At 39.6% G+C, this 22496-nt stretch overlaps 1 long non-coding RNA gene across 2 annotated transcripts in view; it reads right to left on the bottom strand.

Moving 5' to 3' along the window:
- Positions 1-22496, bottom strand: part of LOC116738199 — a 57938-nt gene that overhangs the window by 33102 nt on the left and 2340 nt on the right. The window lies entirely within an intron of this gene.

The raw sequence follows: 22496 nt of genomic DNA, 5'->3' as shown, positions 1-22496 counted from the left end.
GAATGTGATAAGAATATCACCATCCAATTTGTAAAATAAAAGATTAAATTGAATAATGTCCTTAATGATCCTAGAACTGGTTTACCTTTAAAATACTATTTAAGCCAAGGGCATTTGTTCACAATTAATACATACAGGAAGTGGCCATGAGTATGGTCTGTAACCATTCAGAAATAAAGTATGATCAACATCGTTTTCCTATCAGATTTATATATAGTGGTGTGGTTAATGGGGTAGAGAAGAAAAAAAAAGGAGATTAAAAGTAAGCTTTGTCTCTCCTCTTTCATACTTTGGGAGGGAGGGAAAAAATAGTTTGCTGAGCTTTCACAATACATCATCTACCTGTTAACTGTCCTCGAGTTAGGGTGGAAAGGCAGTTATCCTTCATGGGGGAGGGGTGGATAACTGCTAACCTACAGACTGTAATTTTACAATAGCATTCCCCTGTAGGACTTCTTTGCTTGCTAGTAAAACTGGGTTTCCACAAGGCGCACCCACTCTTTTCATTCACCCAGTATCCTCTGCTAGAATCTGGGACCCATCATTGGGAACCACATGTCTCCTGGCACCAACCCATCCTCAACAGATAGCTGCCTTCCCACCCTGCAGTCCACACTCCTTCCTGTGCTCTCTGTGCTCCGCTTGCCTGAGTCCTCTTTGACCTAGATAACCGGACTCTTCAGAGAAGATGACACCCAGCATGAGGGATGAATGTTGCCAAATGTAGGCAATTTTAAAATATGTCAGTGTTAAAGACACTAATACTAGAAAATCAACATTTGCACTTCTTAATTCAGTATTAACTTCTCATTTATCTCTGCATATCATGATTTCAATGAATGTAACTTCAGCCAAGTCAGGATGATGAGCAAATGACATATTTAACAGAGAATAAAATGTTATAAGCAGCTTCAGGACTGTCTTGATATGGAATCCCATCCGTCAAATGAAAATATTGTAATTACATTTGAAAGTCATTGTATTTTGCTCTATCTAGTCATCTCATTTTTATTTATTTTTATTTTAGAGAGAGGAAGAGAGAGTGAGAGAGAGAGAGAGAGAGAGAGAGAGAGAGAGAGAGAATGGATCTCAAGCAGGCTCCATGCCCCGTTTTATTCCATGACCCTGGGATCATGACCTGATCTGAAATCAAGAGTTGGATGCTTAACAGACTGAGCTACCCAGGCACCCCTTATCTAGTCATCTCCTTATTACTCTCTGCTTTCCCTCTCATCTCCACAAACCCTTCAAAAATAATGGTTACTTTTATTGAGTCTTTTATTTGCCAGAAGCTATGTACTCACTTTGTACATGTACTGACTCGTGTAATCCTCACAACAAACCTAGGAGATGATAACTCTTTCCTCCCATTTTGTAGGTGACAAAAATGAGTCAGGGAGGTCCACTTTCCTAAGGGCACACGACTGGTAAGAAGAGAAGAGGGCTTAGGTCTCAGAGGATCAGGTTCTACAGCCCAGGCCCTCAATCATTCGCCTGAAGTATCTCTCTGTAGAGTGTGCACTAGGTTGTGCTGCAAGAATGGTTTGGTTTGTTCTCATCTTTGCTCCCATGCATGCTGACTTATAAATAGGGCTGTTGGCCTAAGGGTTCATACCTGTGTCTTCTTCTCTTGCCTGCTTTATGTCCCGATTCCTGTCTATAGCCCTTGTCTTCTCCCTGTGGGCACACCATCTGATTCCACGGTATTCTGAGCTCTATATGAGAGGAAGCCCAGCTAGCTGGTGAGTGCACCACTCACCGTCCCCACCTGTCCAGATATTTGAATCTGTAGGAAATCTCATGTCAGCCAGAGGTACAGGGAAAAAGAAAAGACTGGATCTTCTGGATCCAAGTATTCTCTGTAGATATTGGAAAAGGGGCTAGCTCTCTAAGTTACAAGGCCCCTTTGGATTGTCTATGATGTGTGGCTTTCAAAATTCTTGACCACAGCTTACCATAAGGGATATATTTCTATTGCAAATCACAACATGTAAATTTACATACAGAAAACTGAAACAAAATGTCGTAAAAACACTTTACTATATGGGATGTGCTTTGAAAGTTTCTATTCTATTTATTTTTTTAAACGATGCCGGTCCAGATCCAGCAAACTGATTTATAACCCATTAAAAAGTTATCACTGGCAGCTTGAAACATAGCACAATAAAGAAGTATCTTTAACTCAACGTACATGGAGTATTCACTAATAATAGATTTAGGCTAAAAATGATTAATTCCCTGATTATCCACAATAAATTTTGCAAGTTATTTGTGTTCTCCTCTGTTTCCTATCCTTGCTGGAGATTAAAATGCCAGGAAGGGGAGCATCATGGGAGAAACATGTGAAGTTAGACCTATGGGCACTGAGAAGGTGTTTGTACACAAAAAAGATAATGGCCTTTCCTGAATGCCAGCTAAGATTACCTCTACACAGTTACCATCCTTTAAAATACTAATATTTGGTCAGTTGCATGTTGGGAACAATTGAAAAAATTTTAATGTGGTCTAGGTCTTAGGGAATTATTGTTAATTGTATTAGGCTGTGCTAATGGTATTGTGTTCATGTAGAAAAATATCCTTTCTAAATGTTTATAGTAACAGATTTATATATGTCATGATGTCTATCATTTATCTTTTTTAAAAATATATTTATTTATTTATTTTTGAGAGAGAGCGAGTGAGAGAGCGAGTGTGAGTGGGGGAGGGGCAGAGGGTGAGAAAGAATCCCAAGCGGGCTCCATGCCAGCACGGAACCCCAAGCAGACCTGGATCCCACGACCCTGGGATCATGACCTGAACCAAAATCAAGAGTAGGATGCTCAACCAACTGAGTTACCCAGCCACCCCAGAGTTTTTAAAAATTGGTACATTCACTGCCATTTTCATGTTACTTCAAATTCTGGCTTTCTTCCCCAATCTGCCTGTTCCTACTTACTTTTCAGAATCCTCGGGTAGCTGTTCCATGCCTGCTTTTCAGGTTTTATAGCTGCACACAGTGGGAGACACGGGTTGCATGCTAGCTCCATCTATCCCAGAACCAGAACCAGAACTAATTTTTTTTGACATCTAACTCTTGGTAGGTCCGTGGGGGTTTCTCTCTGCCTCTTCTTTCTTCTTCATTCTCGGCAACTGGAGTTTTAATTGCAGAGGGGACTGGAGAAGTGGGTGTGACAAAGGTAACATCTGCTGCAGCTGCCACTGGCTGAGGTATATTGCTGCTTCTCTCCCTGCCCATCCCCAGGCTTTTTTTTTGGTGTTCAAGTTTATGTGAAGATAAATGATAGGGGTGCCTGGGTGGCTCAGTTGGTGGAGCGTCATGCTTGGTTTTGGCTCAGGTCGTGATCTCATGGTTCATGAGTTCGAGCCCCCCCATCTGGCTCTGTGCTGACAGTGTGGAGCCTGCTTGGGAGTCTCTCTCTCTCTCCCTCTCTTTTTCTCTCCCCTTCACCACCACTTGCACTCACTCTCTCTCTAAAATAAAATTTAAAAAAAAAGCAAAAAAACAAAACAAACAAACAAAAACAACAACTCTGCACTGCCCAGCATGATTCAAGTCTATTTGAAACTGGGATGTGGACATCGTTGTGGACAGAGTGAGAGCTCCAGAAGTCTCTAGTTCAGGCACAAGGAGCAAGAGAGAGGATAGGCAAAGAGTTTCTAGCTGCAAAACCAAAAGCACCATCTTTAAAAGAAAAGCTTTGCCAATTGTATTTTATCAAATGTAAAAGGTTTGCTTTGTGAAAGACATTTTTAAGAGAATGAAAAGACAAGGTACAGACAGGGGAAAATTTTGTAAATCACGTATGTATCTAGAACATTAGAAAGAACTTTGAAAATTAATCATAAGGAAATAAACGGTCCCTTTCCAAAAAAATTGGACAAAAGACTTGAACAGTTACTTCATCTAATATGTATATGGGTATCATTTTTAAAAGATAAGCAATGTGCAGACATTTTGTTATCTTTCTTAATACTAAGAAAGAATTTTTAAGTATTTACACCCATCAAACCGAGGCCTATAAATGCATTGTTGTCCAGGCAAAATTCTTGATTACATTAGGAAACTAGTGACTTATGAGCACCTAGAAAAGAAAGCTGGGGTCACCAGAAGCCAGCGCAGATACACAAAGAGCAAGTTCATGGGACTTCATCTTTGATAGAATTACTGTCAGAAGGGTATGAATCAGTTCAAGGTTTGTGAAAGTCTCATGAATTGGATAAAATTGAAAAATGTAGGTCGAGTGAAATATAACAAAGTCATTGATAAATGATGATTTCTAAAATCTGGAGGGAGGTACATCTCTCTTGCCTTTTTCCTTTGTCCTCCCCTAATAGATATTTTGATTGGTGATTTGATTAATGATAGAGAAAAAAATGATAATAAAACCATCAGTACATTCCATGACGATAGAAGGATTATGGGCACTTGGGTATCACGGTCAGGTTTTGATACATTTTTTTAAATGTTTATTTATTTTTGAGAGAGAGAGAGAGAGAGAGAGAGAGAGAGAGAGAGAGAGAGCATGAGCAGGGGACGGGCAGAGAGAGATGGAGATACAGAATTCGAAGCAGGCTCCAGGCTCTGAGCTGTCAGCACAGAGCCTGACACGGAGCTCGAGCTTGGGAATGGTGAGATCGTGACCTGAGCCGAAGTCGGACGCTTAAATGACTGAGCCACCCAGGTGCTCCTTAATACATTTTTGATAGTTGAAAGGAAGAGATGAAGCAAGCAAAATAAAATTGATGTAAACAATTGCTAAGGTTTTGTTTTTATATCCATAAAATCAATCATATAAATGTAACACGGAGTTTTGCTATAGTATTTATGAACAAGACCTATATTAACTTAAGCTAAATATGAGTGTATTAGTTTCCTATTTCTGTTCTATAATATTGTCACAAATTGAGTGGCTTAAAAGAATGCAAATTTATTCTCTTATAGTTACGGAGGTCCGCAGTCTAAAATGATTCAGCAGGGCCACATTTCTTTTGGGGGCTCTAGGAGAGAATTTGTTCCCTTGTCTATTTTAGCTCTTTAGAGGCTGCCCACACTACTTGGTCTGTGGCCCTGCGTCACTCTGACCACTGCTTCTCTTGTCATATCTCCTTCTCTTACTCTGGCCCTCCTGCCTCCTTCTTGTAAGAACCCTTGACATTACATTGAACCACCCAGATAATCCAGAATAATTTCCCCTTTTCAAGATCCTTAACTAATGGCACCTGCAAAGTTCTTTGGCCATGTAAGGTAATGTATTCACAGACTCCAGGGGTAGGACATGGATATCTTTAAAGATTCAGCATGCCGCAATGAGTCAATAGTGTGACATTATCACCAAACGTTTTGGATCATTAGATGCATTAACATTTTGAATAGAATATCATTCTGATAATATGTAATAAATATATTAGTTATATAGCAAGCAATAAACATAATACTTCAAAGGAAAAATTATAGGTTCACTCTACTCTTCCTTATCAGACAGGATCCTTGGATAATTGTATCCAGCTCTGAACAGCACACTTGAAAATATAATCAAACAGGGGCACAATCAAAGAGATATTCTGAAAGAACATAAGAAGGAGGAAATAGAAATAAGAACAAGAATTATCTACTAGAGAAAAGAAGTCAGGACAGTGTATGATCTCTGTCTTCCCTCTTTGAGGAGATACCATACAGAATAAACATCAGAGTTGTGAAAACCTTTAAAAGGGCAAACTCAGGGGTACCTGGGTGGCTCAGTTGGTTAAGCATCCAACTTTGGCTCATGTCATGATCTCGCAGTTCTGGAGTTTGAGCCCTACATCCAGCTCTGTGCTGACAGCTTGGAGCCTGCTTCAGGTTTTGTGTCTTCCTCTCTTTCTGCCCCTCCCCTGCTTGCATTCTCTCTCTCTCTCTCTCTCTCAGAAATAAATAAAATCAAAAAAATTAAAAATAAATAAAAGGGCAAACTCAGAGGCACATCAGGGAAATGAGTTAAGTTCAATAGAAGGAAGAGCTGTCCAGCATGCAATGGGTGCCCTACAGAGCTACTGAGTTCTTTCACTGGAGACTTCCATGCATAAAATCCTGATGATTTATATAAAAGCAATGCAAACATATGGAGAGTCCTGAGCCAGAAGAATTGCAATGCCCCTCCCACATATCAAGTTCCTGTGATTCCAATGACTAAACGTCTGTCCCTTCTTGAGGAAAGAAAAGAGAAATAGCAGGAGCAGGAGAACCAGTGAGCAGATAAGGGCTTTGTAAGGGTCTGAATGGCCTGTTTTCATGACTGACAGATTTATGATGGAATAATTTCCTCTGTTTGTCCTGTAATGAGTGTTTGTACCTTGGGTTGGCGGCAAACGCCTTGCCCTGTGAACATTTCCAGCTGGATTTCAAAGAAAGGAAATGGTTTTGCTTAAGTGACAGTTAACAGAATTCCTGTTGATTAATTTTTTTCCTTATTGTTTTCAGTGCAGCAAATAGGTAGCTATTTGTTTCAAAGTAATAAACCTAAAGTCTTATAATTTTAAAAGTTTACATTTAGTTTATTTACACAGCATATGATTTCCTTGATGCCTGAACCTTACATAGATTTTTAAAAAAATGTTTATTTATTTATTTTTTTTGGGGGGGGGGAGTGGGAGGGGCAGAGAGAGAGAGAGTGAGAGAGAGAATCCCAAGCAGGCTCCATGCTGTCAGCACAGAGTCTGTCGTGGGGCTGGATCCCACAAACTGCAACGTCATGACCTGAGCCAAAATGAAGAGTTGGACACTTAGTGACTAAGCCACTCAGGTGTTCGTTCCTACATAGATTTTTACATTCTGAACAGAGAAATATGAAATATGAACCCAGCCGCATCCTAGCAACCCTCTCATAGCAAGCGTTACATCCTGTCAATCTTTTCATTTTCCATTCTGCAAATAAGAATTTTCTTAGTAAGCTCCTCTCTCGCCCTCTCACTCTCTTGGTTTCACACATTTCCCTCTGTCTTTTAGCTTCTCCCTTTCTCCTGCTTCTCCCTCTTCCTCACCCCAGTTTGCTAAGAAAAAAGGAATCAGATGGTGTTCCCTCATCTTCCTGTGAGCAAACCAATGACACTCCTATTTCTGTGCCCAACACCTTCCTCTTTCCTTCCGTGTCAATGAAAGTATCCTTCCTCCTCCCCCTGCTCCTTCTCCTCCACATCCTGATTATTTTATTTGAAAAGGACTTTTCAGTAAAGGTAAAAGGAGAGCTAAATTCTGTGTTTATGAAGAATTAGGGGCTGTCATGGTAGAAAGGAACAGGCCATATACAAACAATAAATGTGAGCTAGGCTTATTTTCGCTCCCATAAAAAGAGAAAAATAAAACGATTTCAGAATTCTTACTGTGCCATCTAAAAATTGGTTGCATTCAGCTTGAGACAATCAGTGCACGAGCATTTATTGCCCTTTTACCTCATGTACAATAAACAGTTTCATGGTTTTTTTTAACAAAATTAGAAAAAATTTTTTTCTACCGTTTATTTATTTATGAGAGAGAGAGGGAGAGCAGGGGAGGGGCAGAGAGAGAGAGAGAGAGAGAGGGAGACACAGAATCGAAGTAGGCTCCAGGCTCCACACTGTCAGCTCAGATCCTGACATCGGGCTCAAACTCACAGATGGCAAGATCATGACCTGAGCCCAAGGTGGATGCTGAACCCACTGAGTCACCCAGGCACCCCTAAACAGTTTCATGTTTAAAGGCAGATGTCTTGGAACTTGGGTACAGTGATCACAAGCGCTCAATTGTGCCTTCATGACGGTCATGAGCTTATCCATTTCCTGAGTCTCCTCAGAGTTCTTTTCATTTTTTAAATCAGATATTTACATATTTGTATGTGAAACTTTTCTCCTGAGATGAAGTTCTGCATTTGTTACTGGCTGGATAAGCAATTAGTGGGCATTACATGAAAAATATAACTGTGTTATGTTCTTTAAGAGATTATTAGGAAATAACTGGCCTTAGAGAGTTAGTATCATTCTACTACCTTTCTGACATACCTTCCCACAGGACAATTTGGTTTATTTTTCTGAGAGTTTGTCACAACCTTGAACATTAGGAGATAATGTCTCTTATAGCAATTTTTTCTCTTCCTCCCCACCTCCCTTCAATCCATCATCAAGTCCTTTGACACAACCTTTAATCTAATTTTAAATGATTCCACTTTTCTTCATGTCTACCACAACTAGAGGTCACACCAATATTACTTTTTACCTGGACCTTACTTTTTACCTTAGCCTTCTCACTAGTGTTCCTATATCATTTCTTGATCCCCTTGAATCCTTTTTTCATACAGCAGCCTGAGCAATCTTGTGTCAAATGCTGCTGGCCAGTCGACTGAGAGTTGTCTATTAGACAAACAAGTCTGGATGTCTAGGCAGATGGATGTAGACTTTGGAATCCAACTTGGAGTGGAAAACTTGTGAGTAAAGGTAGACTGATAAGAGGTTCAATGTCTGTGCCCTGGGGTCCTCCTTTGTTTAGCTGTTTGGGATACAAGAAGGAGCCAATAAAGTTTGAGAAGCAGGTGATGAAATACAAGGTACATCAGGAGAGTATGGTGTCCTGGAAGCCAAATGGAAAAAATATATCAAACAGAAGGGAGTGATTAACTGTGTACAATGCTGCTGACAGGGCAAGAAAGATGAAGACAGAAGACCATTGATTTAGCATCATGGAGGTCACAGGTGATTTTGACAAGAGTGGCTTCAGTGGATTAATGGGGAAAAGCCAAAGGGTTCCAGGAATTAATGGGAGGAGAAAAATTTAAGGCGGAAAATATGCACAACTGTTCGGAAGATTTTCTGTAAGGAGTGAGTTCATAACAAGAGGACAGAAGGCACAGGAAATGACATAGATGCGTTGGCAGGTGCTTTCGGAAGCTTTGTTTAAATTGCTTCTATTCTCTCATTGAAATAAGTGGCAAGGCTATCAGCAGGATGGTAGTAAGGTTTGGGCAGGAGCTGTTGGCATTTGGAGAAAGAGCAGAAGGTTTGAAGTAGTCATCTAGAAGACTGGAGGAATGAACGGATTCAGAGAGCACGTTATGACTGCCACATTCCCTCGAGGTCCAGTAGTTATGTATTTAGAATGAGACGGTCAGTGTAGTCTTACGTTTTTCTCTGGTACTGTACATCAGCAGTGCAGGTAGAGAGCAAGCTGAGCGTTGGCTTTGGCCAGGATTGGAGTTTTACTAGGTGAATAACACAAAAAGAGATGATGAGGAGAGTTGAGAATAGTGCATGGAAATGGTTATAACGATCAGTTTTGATCCAACTGAGTAAGACAGGAAAGTAGGACCGGTGAGAGGCAGGTTACCATGGATTCGTGGTGGGTCAGTGTGATTATGGGGATTTAAAGCTGTAGTTAGTTAGAAAGATAGGAAGTAGATGGCAGTAAGGGAGTGAGCTGCTTAAGAGTGATATTGTGGGGGGCACCTGGGTGGGTCAGTTGGTTAAGCATCTGACTTTGGCTCAGGTCATGATCTCATGGCTTGTGAGCTCAAGCCCCACATCGGGCTCTGTGCTGACAGCTCAGAGCCGGGGCCTGCTTCAGATTGTGTCTCCTTCTCTCTCTGTCCCTCCCCCACTCATGCACTATCTCTCTCTCTCTCTCTCTCAAATAGAAATAAAAACATTAAAAAAGGAATGATATTGTAGGTTGTAATCATTGGTAATGGATAGGACTGATGGCATGCTTATACAGTGAGCAGCTGAAGTGGAGGACTTGGGGTGAATTAAGTTGGAAGCTAGGATGTGAGAAAGACCATTTACATAGATATTGAAAGTATTATGAGTTATGACCAGAGAAGTGTTAGCAAAAGTAACAATGAGCCCAGAGGTAAATCTGCAAGGAATTGAGAAGTATAACTCAGGGGCTTGGTAATGACTGTGACAAGGATGATTAATGCATATTTATGGTCTGATGAGATAGAATATTCTAACCTGGGAGCCACAGGACAGTAAAACTAAAACCATAATGCTAGAATGTAATAGATCTCATAAAAGAGGTACAAAGTGCTGACAGTGGTTCTCAAATGTTAGCAAATATTCTGATACTTGTTAAATGATTTGTTAAAATACAGATTGCCGCCTCCCCTCCCCAAGTTCCTGCTGCAATAGATCTGGGATAGGGTCCAACAATTTGCATTTCTAACAAGTTCCGATGTCTAGGGGCCACATTTCAAGAACTGATCTGCTATGAAAATTCAGAAGAGGGATGGATTGCTTCTGGCTGCAGAGATCAAAGAAGGTTCATGAAGCATATTCTTTATTTCTCTGCAAATGCTCAGAAACAACAGAGTTTGGCATCATCAAATGCTGTACATTGACTAATAAGCAGAGAAGTCATATTTTGGGGGGCCCCATATTTACTTACACTGCAAATCAGAGATGCAGAGGAAATGTAGTTCCTTTATTTCTCTAAAACTTCATTGTATCATATCATTGTACATCTTAAACTTATACAATGTTTTATGTCAATTATATCTCAAAAAAAAAAAAAAAAAAAAAAAAAAACTAAAAAGAGCAGCTTCCTGGCTGGCTCAGTTGGTAGAATAGGTGACTCTTGGTCTCAGGGTCACGAGTTCAACTCCACACTGGGGATAGAGGTTACTTGTAAAATAAAAATAAAAAAAGCTAAAAAGAAAAATAAAACTTAATTGTCTAAAGCTGATCTGATCTTCATCAACACTCCACCTGCTGGATGACTAGGACAAAGCTGACTTCTGTCCATTTCTGTTGAAAATTTGATCCAGTTACATACATTTAAATAATCTCTTTAGGTACATGTCAAATGTTTGGCCTTTTAGATTTCACCTGGCAGGATGTGGTTTTGTGACCTTGTGGCTTTGGGGGGAGGGTTTCCTTGTTCTGTATTCTGGCTTCTCTGTTCTCTGTGGTAATGTCTCTTGTCTGCCAGGTTGCTGCTGGCTCTGTTGGCATTCTTGACTGAGGTCTGTAACTCATCGTAACTCACTTAGCTTGATTGGATCTCATTGGTTCTCCTTGACTGACTTGGCATCATCTTGCTCACTACGGTTCCCTCCGAGTTTCTGCCCTGTTCTCTATCTGGCCACTAGCCTAGTGGATTATGGATCATCTCACCCTTCACCAGAGCGGAAAGTGATTTGTACAGTGACCCTGTAGCAGCCCCACTGCGTCTCAGCTCACATGCCTTCACGTTCTTACCTCTAGAATCAGCACTTTGGGCTTCCATCTATACCACATGGACTAGAAACTCTGGGACCTGCTCTCAAACTTCCTTCTCTGTCCATTTCCACGGGATTGCTATTTTTTCTCTGCCATGACATACTGCTCTCCCATTAGTGTGGCTGACAATTGCTGGAGAGACAGCCTCCTTTTGGAGCGCTAACTGGAAGCAGGGCAAAACCCCTTGTCTGTCCTCAGTGCTACCCTCAAACTGGCCAGTGAGACTTCTTCCCTCCTCCAGTTTCTAAACAGTGAGATTCAGAGTATATCACCTCCCTCGTCTCCTTTCTTTTCCATCCCTGTATTTCTTGCATCCTGAGATACATTGTCTTCCTCCCTCCATTATTACCCCTCTTAAAGTCTCCTCTTTCTTTCCCTTATATTCCTTTTTGCATTTCTTTCTCTTTCTATAAGTTTTAAGTGTATGTAATTTAAAAAATTCCCACTTTTGTCTTCTTTAGAACTGATAAAACACATCTGTTAAGTATCAAGATATACTGCCAGAATAGTATTTAACTGTGAGAAATTCACACACAGAAAACATTATGAATCTATTTCAATTTGGGATAAATGATGGAAACAGATAATAAAACATGTTTGGCTTTTATATATAGAAAATACTGTTTATACAGATGTTCAACTTTTTTGGTTAGCCACTTTATTGACCTAATATTTACATGTAAATATATATAAACATATACATTATATATACATATGTATTTATATATAATATATAATTAATATTTATATATTATATATAATGTATATATATGTGTGTGTGTGTATATATATATATATATATATATATTTTTTTTTATTTTGTAGTAAGCTCTATGCTGAACATGGGGCTTGAACTCATGACCCCAAGATTGAATCACATGTTCCACCGACTGAGCCAGCCAAGCACCCCTAATATATTTTTAATGTAAAAATATTTGACATCCCTTAATTGTCATTTAAACTATGACATCTGCCTTTTTATCCTTGAGAGTCTCTATAATTAATAATTATCTTAACAATATATGTTTCTAGGATTTTTTAAATGTATGCTTTGGCGGGCACGTGCCATTATGCATATTGTTCATGGGTGACAATATATGGTTTGATTTTTCTCCCTCAGAGCACCAATTTTCTAAACTCTCATCCTTCTGTCAAATGATTTCTTTCTTTTTTTAATGTTTATTCATTTTTCAGAGAGAGAGAAAGAGAGAGAGACACACACACACAGGGAGTGGGGGAGGAACGGAGGGAGAGGGAGATACAGAATCCAAAGCAGGTTCCAGGCTCTGAGCTGTCAGCACAGAGCCTGACTCAGGGCTCAAACTCACAAATTGTGAGATCATGACCTGAGCTGAAGTTGGGATGTTTAACCAATTGAGCCACCCAGGCAACCCCGTTAAATTATTTCTTAATAACATACGTGACAAAATATCCCTATCAGAGGTAAGTGACAGTCGAAGAAGCTCACGAGCTTAGTTTTTATTGTGAAGTTAAAATATAATCCAGTTTAACTGAAAATTTAACATTTTGTCCAGAAAATAAAGAGGAAAATAGCAACTTGTGTGGGGGAGATTTCATCTGCCTCTCAGTGGGTGTAGTTCCTGAGAAGGGAATTGTTCATATACTCCTCCCTCTGTTTGACTGACCTCATAACTTGGACGCTGAGTGTATGACAGTTCTTGATTAGATTCTAATGTTTAAAGGGTAATTTTTTCCTACTTCATTCAAATTTTACCTTGATTCTGATTTTAGAATTCCATCTGCAAGCATGATGAACTGGAGCATAAAATTCACAAGATATTTAATATCAGTGTTTTCCTTTTTCTTAATACCTATCCAATTTTACATGGCTTACAAAAACAGGTGGCACTTTCTAATGGATGTTTACGTCAAAGTTTTTGAGGGCAGAAACAGTTTCTGGAATAACTACGTGCATAGTTCCTGGCACATAGTAGGTGGTCAATAAAGATTTGTGGAATAAATAAAATGCTAGTATGTCCCTTTAACTTTGAATAAATGGTTATATTTAAAGCATTTAAGGGGCACCTGGGTGGCTCAAGTGGTTAAGCATCTGACCATAGCTCAGGTCATGATTTTGTGGTTCATGAGTTTGAGCCCCATGTCCGGTTCTGTGCTGACAGCCCAGAGCCTGGAGTCTGCTTCAGATTCTGTGTCTCCCTCTCTCTTTCTCTACCCCACTCGTGCTCTGTCTCTTGCTGTCTCAAAAATAAATAAACATTAAAAAAAATAAAGCATCTAAAGTGTTCATGTCTACTTGCTTTTTAAGAACATTTTTAGGTGAATACAACACAATTAGTTTGTTTCCAAACCCTGTCTTATTGGTTCCAGGTTGACCTAGTCACGGATGACAAGAGCACAGAGAGACTGAGTTTGGGGGGGAAAATAGAGGCTGATATTTCCATCAATTTGGTGGAAGAAATGGGTAATTACCCAGAAGTGGAGCAACATGAAAGCATCTAATGCAACGTAAACCTTCACAGGGCTCTTGAGAAAGGACAAAAGCTCTATTGGAAATAAACATGAATGGTGCTGGTGGATGATGTCACTTGGATTGGTGGGCTATGTTGCAGCAGGGGTCAGAGTAGAGAAAATGAGATCTCCTCTCTCTCCATATCCCTGTCTTTGGTCTAAGTATAGGGCTGACAACACGAAAGTCTGTGAAGGAAAAAAAGGTCATGTAAATGTTAAGTCGGAAGAAAATTCTAATGCCTGCAAGACAGATGATAAAACCCTAAGAATGTAAACTTAATGTAGACTTGTAATACAGCTGCTGAAAAACCAATATGGTACAAATTTTCATGGGCATGTGTATGCCTGTGTATTGGAGGAGACAGCATAATATTAAAATAATAAGGTATTAGTATTAGACATATGGGAAGGATATTTCAAATGCTGTGGGAATGGAAGAATTGTAACCTGTGAGGAAATTAGCATGTTCATCAGAAGTAAACAGAACAGATGCTGTTAACAAGTTTTCCTAAACTTTCTACCACTGCTCCTTGGTCAGCCTCTGGTCCTACCCACTGCCATTTATACATTCTCTCAGAAATTCTATAATGCAAAGACAGACTCTTAAACAGTCTACAAGGAAGTGAGCATGTGTTCAAAACTTGGTGTTGTGATAGCATAGTTTACATACAAACATGGGTAAGAAGTGACGTCTTAGGCAGGTGTCCATCCTTTCCGGGAAATGAAAGTCAGAGTGAAGCAGCTGTGATGGGTTAGTATTTGAAGGCAAACAGTGTTCTGTAGTGTAAACTTCACCTCTACAGGAAAGATACTAGATTAGATTAGTTCAAGTGTCTTAAAGCATTCTTAAGAGCGATACAATCTGATTGAGCTGAGTTTAGGCCCACATATTTGAATATCTGTACGAGGTTCCCATTGAAAAGAGTTTAGCATTTTATCTATCAATATTTCTGTGTCATTTATTGCAAGGTGTATTCAATATCATGCCTGTTCCAGTTTGATAAGCAGAGATTGCAGTGGAGATTATGGCTTAGCCCAAGGCCCATAGCTAAGGCAAAAAAATGGGAACAAGTTTAGTGGCAATACTTTCCTGGAACATGGTACCCAGAAATAAGCAGACTCCAAACACTGATATGGACAACGGCATTCCGGTCTTAAATCCATTTCTGCCAAGAAGGGTGGATTCAAATTCTACAGGCTTCTTGAATTTTCACTTGGCACCTTTCTCTACTGAGATGTTCAGAAAGATGACAGAAGACTGGCCCAGCAAAAACTGAGTTACTTAAATGCTTTGAAGGTATGTGCTCTACTAATGACCTCACTACATAGAACACGATCAACATTTTCTTGAAAGTGTGCATTAATAGGAAAAGATTAATTAAAACACCACAACCAAAAGTTTCCAAGCATGTATGCTGCACAACCGAATCTGATAATTTCATCTTCTACTGTCCTGCCTTCACTCTGCTGTGTTAACTTAGACTTTGTTTGAAAAACCTTTCTCATGGGGCACCTGGGTGGCTCAGTTGGTTAAGCATCCGACTTTGCCTCAGATCATGATCTCACAGTTGGTGAGTTTGAGCCCCATGTCAGGCTCTGTGCTGACAGCTCAGAGCCTGGAGCCTGTTTTGGATTCTGTCTCACACTCTGTCTCTCTCTCTCTCTCTCTCTCAAAAATAAATGAACATTAAAAAATTTAAAAAAAAGAAAAATCTTTCTCATAATTTCTTCTTTCAAATTTTTCAACTTAAAAGCAGATGTCATTTATTTCTGTGTTTTTATTTTCCATTTAAAAGGTAACATATACTCTCTAAAACATTAGAAAAGTAAAAAAATATTACCCATAGTTTTATCATGCAAGTCTTTTTTTTTGTTGTTTATTTTTCCTACATTTTAGTGACCATACTCAGTATGAACTTTTATCTTGCTTTTATTTTTTATTTATTTTTATTTATTTTTAATTTTTTTAATGTTTATTTTTGAGAGAGAGAGAGAGACAGAGTGCAAGCTCGGGAGGGGCAGAGAGAGGGAGACACAGAATCTGAAGCAGGCTCCAGCTCTGAGTTGTCAGCACAGAGCCTGACGCAGGACTCAAACTCACAAACTGTGAGATCATGACCTGAGCTGAAGTCGGACACTTAACTGACTGAGCCACCCAGGTGCCCTTATTTTTTTTTAAATGTTTATATATTTATTGAGAGAGAGAGAGAGCAGGGGAGGGGCAGAGAGAAAAGGAGAGAGAATCTCAAACAGGTTCTGTGCTATCAGTGCAGAGCCTGACCCAGGGCTTGATCTCATGAATCATGAGATCATAACCTGAGCAGAAATTAAGAATCAGATACTCAACTGACTGAGCCACCCAGGTGCCCTTATCCTGCTTTTAAAGTCATGATATAAGTCGTTTTATATATTATTACATATTCTTAATAAGAATTATTGGCTACATATTATGTCAGCTGCTACAGCTTACATTTGCTATTGTGCAATATTTACCACCAAGGTTTATTATTATTCATATTATGATAAACACAATTGTGAATAAAGTATTTTTCAAATGTAGGATTATACCCTTAGGATATATTCAGTAGTTCCATTTTGCCATTTAAAATGGTTGTAGAAGATATGAGATTGGCTGTTTCAATATCAGCATTGGTTACTATAATAAAAAATATTTTGCTAATCTGATACATGAGAAATGATATCTCACTATTACATTACTTTAATTTCTTTCCTATAATCAATCTTTTGCATATAACAATTGTTGCAAAGTTTTCTCATTTTGTTGTCTACTTTTTAATTTTATTAGAGTTTTGACATAAAAATTAAAAGTTGTATGAAACGCACTTACTTGATATATTGCTTTATATTTTTATATTAAGGCATATGTATTTCTAAATTAAGAAATCACTTATTCATAGAGTGCTAAATTTAAATTCAATTTTGGGGGGATATTTTAGAAATATTGAGTAATAATATATTCACCTGAACAATTACTTATTTACTTAATTAATTGATTTAGAGACAGAGAGAGAGAGAGAGAGAGAGCAGGGGAGAGGCAGAGAGGAAGAAAGAGAATCCCAATTTGGAACCCAATGTGGCCTCTATCTCAGGAACTGTGAGATCATGACCTGAGCCAAAACCAAGAGTTGGTCGCTTAACCCACTGAGTCACCCAGGCACCCGCACCTAAATTTATTTTTATCTTAACATATTATGTGATATCCTAAAACTATACGAAACTGGTATTCTCCATATAAGTAAATAATCACCTCAACATTATTTCTTGAGTAATCTTATGCTTTCTCATTGCTTTTTGATGCTTCCTTTATCATATATCTAATTGTTACAAATAATCAGGCCTGAAGACTGTGGCCATGTGCCTGCCTGCACACGTAGCTGGTACAGCACTGCCACCCCAGCCTACCCCCCTCCCTTTCCCCATCCTCTAAGGAGTTTGCTCTGAGACTGGTTAAGTGCAAGTCACATTTCCAGAAGCACGCCTCAGGAGGCCCAAGCTTCTGACCTCTCTGAAGTTTACTCCTTTGGTGCTTTGTAAATGTGCCTATCATTTAAATAAACACTCATCTTGCTCCTCTTAGTCCTTCAGATATTTACTTGGCCCACATACCACCAAATGACTTAAAAAGACTGAAAAGCCCATGGAAAGATCCCATTTCCAGAGCATTTGCCCTAAGCAGATCATGGAATGGAGTCAGCATGACCGGGATTCAAGAGTATTTCCTGCACTAATGACTTCAGCACTGTGTGTGGGTGTGAGGGGATATGCAAGAGAAGTACAGGACAGAGCTCTTGCCTTGAGCAAACCCATGTTTTGGTTGGGTAACCAGGAGGTATATGCCTGAAATAATGCACACAGCAAGCCCACAGAACTACAATTCCTACCATATACACTTAAGAGAGGAAACCAAGGCAAACTTGGGGAAGAGGCTGGGGGTGGGAAAAAAGACTTCTGAGTATCTTCCCTGGTTTTGCCCTTATCTGAATTATGGTGCTATCTTCTCTTTTCTCTCCATGCATCTTACTAATTGGGGTATCTTGGATAGATTCCTTAGTTTCTCTAAATCTCAGTTTCTTCAGCTATAAAATGGGGATGGGGAGCCTGGGTGGCTCAGTCAGTTAAGCATCCGACTTCAGCTCAAGTCATGATCTTGAGATTTGTGGGTTTGAGCCCCATGTCAGGCTCTCTGCTACCCGTGCAGAGCCCACTGTTGATTCTCTGCCCCCTCTCTCTCAAAAATAAACATTTAAAAAATGGGGTTAAAATAGCGATTATCTCCTGGAGGTTATTATGTATTGTATGAAGAGTGCTCCGCACAGAGATTCAAACATGAATGTTGTTAATATATGTTAGTTTCCTTCCTCACAGTCTATATCTTTCCCCTCTACCAAGACTTGTTCTGAAATCTTTTATTCCCATGGACATTTACTACTGGTGAGTTTAGCCTTATTTGTCTGTTTCCCTTCATCAAGACAGTTTAAAATACTGAAGTAATCATTTAAGAGCGACTGCTCAGAAATCCTGGGGGATCTTAGCACCTGGACTACAGTTTAAGAAGTCTCTCTTAATTTGCATGTTAGGACCTTAACAGGGCAAGCTGCCCTTCTTATGATCACCAGAAGTTTGTAAGAGGTGAGGGATGGTCAAAGTTTGGAGTATATCTTCCCCATTATCACCCAGGGGACTGCAAGCATGACAGCGTTCTCTGGTGTCAGATGGCTGTTTTCCGTATGGGTTTTATCTGCTCCCTTCCGTGAAGAGATAAAAGCTGTCAGCTTGTAGAAGGCAGAGGTCCCATGTGACATTTTTGGGTGGTTTTGTAACACCATGCTGGAAATTTAGCCACTTCTCTTTCTTTTGGTCTCAAAACTTGTTTTCCCTATTATGTCTGAAATTTTCCTGTTAAAAATTCGATTTCTTTCTCTTATAGACTTTAAAAAAAATCCAAATCTCCCTGAAAGAGATCAAAATTTCAATAGTTATCAAGCATTTACTACTGTTTACTGAAGGGACTGATGTGTAAATGAAAGAGCTGTTGACTCAGAGTCTCTGGAGACAGGCTAGTGCTGGCTCAGTCACTAGTGCGTCCTCTTGAATGGGTCACAATATCTCTGATACTTGGTTTTCTTATGACCTTCAGTATTGCTTTTCTCTCAGATAATGATAATCACAAAAATAATTAGCATATATTGAGCGCTTACTTTGTGGCAGGTAACGTGCCAAGCCCTTTAAGTGTATTTTCTAATTTAAACCTCACAAGGAGCGTAGGAGGTGGGCACCATTATTTCCCTCATTTTATAGTTAAGGAAAATGAAACCTTGGTGATTATTCTTTTGGTAAAGACTGGCAAAAGGCAAATTAAAACTAAAATCAGTTCTACGTGATGTTGCATTCTTAAAAATTTTGGTATAGAGGTATGAGATCCTCTGAAGTGATTGATAAATGCTATCCTGCTATATAGATGGAAGCATGAAATTATATTTAGGAAGAATCATTGTAAATTGAAGTAGGCAAGATTTGAAATATCCATATATTTTTCTTTAAAATTTCCATTCTTCTTTGTTATTGGAACGAGGCCATGAGCAATTCAACGGCAAGTAGTGTAAATACCTCTAAGAGCTATGACCCTATCAAATAAGTTGGAAGTTTAATAGGATGCTAATTTGGGAGTCTCATTGGAGGCATCAAAATACAATGAGACCAAGATGCAAATTTTAAAAGAAAATATTTGAAAACTGGGGCTATAATGCTTAAAAGCTCTGCTCCCAGACCAAAGATATAAAACAGCTGAGCTGTTGGAGATAAGAGAGAATTTTTTGATGGCAAGTGCTTTGTAGTGAGTTGTGTCTGTGTTCTGTCCTGCCCCACCTCAGTGCATGGGAGAGGACCCGGGTGTGGAGGGGAGAAGGTGGTGGTTGACACTCACATCTAGTCTAGTGGGAGGAACTTCAAAGGCTCCACTTGGGGAGCTTGCTGTTTGGCCTCTGCAGGTAGGGAAATAAAGTAGACTGATGTCACACTCCAGCTTTGGAAACAGAGAGGTTAAGGGTCATGAGATGGGCTGGACGGCATTCTTGGCAGGAAAATCAGACTTGCTGCTGCTTTGAGATTGGCCTGCATTTCCAGAGTTTTCCCAGGCTAACAGATTGTTTCTTATGAACCATACCTTAAAAAGAGATCTGGTTTGAGATTATTCCTAAACTCCTATCCTACATACTGTCTTTGACAGTGGTTAAAATTAATATCATCACAAGGGTGGCAGATGGTACCTGGGGAAGAAGACATCATCACTTATATAGTATTCTGACTGAAAATGCTTAACTTCATCTAATTATGAAGAGATGCAAGACAAATCCAAATTTAGGAATATCCTACAAATAAAGGGCCTGTATTCTTAAAAAATGGCAATGTCACTAAAGACAAAGGATGGCTGAGGAATTGGTACAGATGAAAAGAGACTAAGGAGATTTGACAACTAAATGCTACATGTGATCCTGAATGGGTTTCTGTGCCGGAGGAACAAACTGCTTTAAAGAACACCGTTTGGACAATGGATACATTGGAATATGGGTAACAGATTAAAGTTTTAGATCAATGTTACATTTTCTGAACTTGATTGTTGTACTCTGAATATACAGTAGTTCCCCCCTTATCCCTGGTTTCATTTTCCATGATGATTTCAGTTACCCATGGTCAACTGTAGTTTAGAAGCAGATGGTCTTCCTGACAAATCATCAGAAGGTCAGTAGCCCGACACTATGTCACTATGCCTATGTCATTCACCTCACTTCATCTCATCACATAGGCATTTGTCATGTCACATCATCACAAGAAGAAAAAGTGTAAGTATGGTATGATAAGGTATTTTGTGAGAAAGATGCCATATTCACATAAATTTATTACAATATATTATTATAATTGGTCTTTTATTATTAGTCATTGTTCATGTCTCACTGTGCCTAACTTATAAATTAAACTTTATCATAGGTATGTATGTATGTATGTATGTATATGAAAAAACATAGCATATATAGGGTATGGTAATATCTGTGGCTTTAAGCATCCACTGGGGGTCTTGGAATATATAAGGGGGGACTAGTGTGTAAGAGAATCTCTTTGTTCTTAGAAATACATGAATTATTAAGACGTACATGGGTATGATGTATTCAACCTACATTCAAACAATTCTGAAAATAAATTGTGTGTGTGTGTGTGTGTGTGTGTAGAGCAAGACAATGATAAACAGACATGACAAATTATAAAAATGCTGATTTGGGGTCAAAGTTGTGTACTCTCCGTGTAACTTTTCTGTGTTTGAGATTCTTTTGAAATAAAAATGAGGGGCTCCTGGGTGGCTCAGTTGGTTGAGTGTCTGACTTTGGCTCAGGTCATGATCTCACAGTTTGTGGGTTTGAGCCCCACGTTGGGCTCTCTGTTGTCAGCATGGAGCCTGCTTCAGATCCTCTGTTCCCCTCTCTCTCTGCCCCTCCCAGCTCACTTCCTCTCTCTCTCAAAAATAAATAAACATTGAAAAAAAAAAAAAGAAAGAAAAATAAGACATTTTCTCAGCAAGGCCTCCCATTAGTGAATGCTTGTTTCAACCTTGCCTCCTACCTGTGGCCACATACAGTTCCCCTTTCAGAAATGCTAGTAAGCTCCACCCCAGACCTGCTAAATCAGAATCTCTGGGGATGAGGCCCAGGGATCTGTGTTTTAACTCTCCGGATGGTTATACACACTAAAGTTTGAGAAACACTGGTTTAGACTACTCAGGAACCATGTTTGGAATTGGGGTGTGGTGTTAATTCAGGCTGTTGGACATGGGAGAAAGGTGATGGATATTTGGATGGTGACCGCAGGATCTAGCTCACAACAGTGGGTGAGGATAGTTATGAGATTCTCTTTCTATATTCTCCCCAATACCATCCACTATCGTTTTCCAGCTTATATCTGGAGATCTCAAGTACACAAGCATTTTTTAGCCCCAAATTTCCCAGCAGGAAGTATAAATGCCTAATTTATATTCATTAGAGAACAAATCCATAGATTCTCCATAGAAAAAGATTCTCCATAGAAAATATAATTTTCTCCATAGAAAATTATGGTGAGCTGGAAGAGTTGCCCATTTTCAGCTTAGTGAGGTAGTGAGGGGTCATAGAGCTTTTTTCTTGTCTCCGTGGAGGATATTTTGGAAGGGAACCTGTAAGGAGTGGTAGTACTCATGAGACAAGGAGCTCTGACCTTGAATCTCCTAATTGGAGGCAGCTTGGTACTTGGTATGTCAGACTTGTTGATCTGTCTGAAAAAGGAAAGGGGATTGGAGAGAAATGGAAAAATTGATGGGATGGGGGGGGACAGTGGAGCATCTTATATGGCCACTCTGGTGCAGTAAGGATGCCTGCCTGAGTCTGGGGCTGGCAGGGCCCAGTGCCAAAGAAAATGTGGAACCTCTTGTTCAAAAATAAGAATTTCAAGATGGTGCCAGCAAAACATCAAACCAAGCATGGGACCCTTCTAAGTAGTGGACAACGTGCTACAGCACAGCTCGTACAACCATAAGGCAGACCCTGCCTGAATCTCCCCTGGTCAAAAGGAGGCCACACTTGCTAGAATTTCACCTAAGAGTGTGGTCTCCCTGTGGAGACCTTTGGGTATACCTTTGGGTATACTGTCAGTGATGGAGCTAAGGGGGTTTGCAAGAAGTCAGGCCAGGGACAGCACTCCCACTTCAAAGAAGTGTGCACTGCAGAAATCCTTCAGAGCTACTA

Source organism: Lynx canadensis, chromosome B4 (genome assembly GCF_007474595.2).
Source record: "Lynx canadensis isolate LIC74 chromosome B4, mLynCan4.pri.v2, whole genome shotgun sequence".
In the NCBI taxonomy this organism is placed as follows: Eukaryota; Metazoa; Chordata; class Mammalia; order Carnivora; family Felidae; genus Lynx; species Lynx canadensis.
This window is presented reverse-complemented; position numbering and strand designations above follow the sequence as displayed.